We start from the raw sequence: 1,362 nt of genomic DNA, 5'->3' as shown, positions 1-1,362 counted from the left end.
GAAGGAAGGAAGGAAGGAAGGAAGGAAGGAAGGAAGGAAGGAAGGAAGGAAGGAAAGAGAGAGAGAGAGAGGAAGGAAGGAAGGAAGGAGGATGGAAGGAAAGAAAGACAACCTTTGGTTTTCTCCTCTACTCTCAGACCTACAAAGAAAGTCTTAGCTAAAATTCTCCCAGGTGGGATGGCTTCTGACAGGTTGGCCAACATGTACCCACCAACATCAGGGGGCTCAGTACCACCCATTAAACAAACACCCTATTCCAGGTGGACAGCCCCCTCATTGCCATGAAAATCACAGGCCACAAGGTTCCCATGACAACCAAAAGCATCCTACACCTACAAAAAGTAAGGGTACTTCTTACAGGCCTGAGAGGCCTATGTCCCACAGGCTTATTGTTCTATTGACATCTCTTTCAACTTGCCAGAAAACATGGCTGGGGCTCCCTTCCAGATCACCATGACAGGCTGCCTTCACCCTTGCCTCCTTTCTTCCAAACTTTCCAGTGTTAAATCTGTCTTCCCCCTGAGGAGCCATTTGACTCCTTCCAAACATGAAGCAGCAGGATATATCTGAAGCCCCACAGGGGACTCGAGACAGGGCCAGTCATAGGAGGACAAGGCTCTGGTGATGGAAGTTCAACCTGTCTGTCTGATAAGAATGTTGATGTCAGAAGGAGACAGCTTGTGGCAGCTGCCATGACCTCCCCCACAGCACTGGTAGTAGGAACCTGCAGCCCACCCAGTGGAGAGTGAGTTTTCTCATCTGTAAAATGGGATAGTCAGAGTCCTCACCCAATAGATTGAGAAGGTAAAGATTAAACAAACTAAACCAAGAATAATGGTGTAATGCCAGCACTCTGAGAAGTTGAGCCAAGAGAATCGCGCGTCAGAGCTCAGCTGGAGCACCATAGTGACTTTGGGAAGCCCAGGCTCCAAATTTAAAAAAAGAAAGAAAATTACAAAAAGGTTGGGATTTAGCTCCATGCAAAAGCCCTGAGCTCCATCCCCAGTACTTAAAAAAAAATTGAGAGCAGTGCCAGCTCCTTCGGCCTGCAGGTCACACGGGTGCATGCTGTGGAAGCCTGCTGTCTCTGGAGGGACTTTGTGTCACCTGACTGGTGTTCTTTCTCCAGATTCCCCCACCATGTGGAACATTCATGCTCAGAGAGCTGGAGCCCTGGGCACCCTGGCTCTGCCCCAAGGTTCCTACGCAAACTCAGGCAAGGTACGTACTTCTCTGAACATCAGTTTCTTCACACGCAAGGTCAAGGTACTGGTTTAATTACCTGGGGAGCTGGCTCATTTTGAAACAACAGCTCTGGCTGCCTGCATCCCCTAAGCCTCATGAAGGAAATTTGTTGATGGG

Source organism: Octodon degus, unplaced genomic scaffold, assembly GCF_000260255.1.
Source record: "Octodon degus isolate 3935 unplaced genomic scaffold, OctDeg1.0 scaffold00083, whole genome shotgun sequence".
Classification (NCBI taxonomy): Eukaryota; Metazoa; Chordata; class Mammalia; order Rodentia; family Octodontidae; genus Octodon; species Octodon degus.
The sequence above is the reverse complement of the archived record's forward strand: the minus strand, read 5'-3'. Positions refer to the sequence as shown.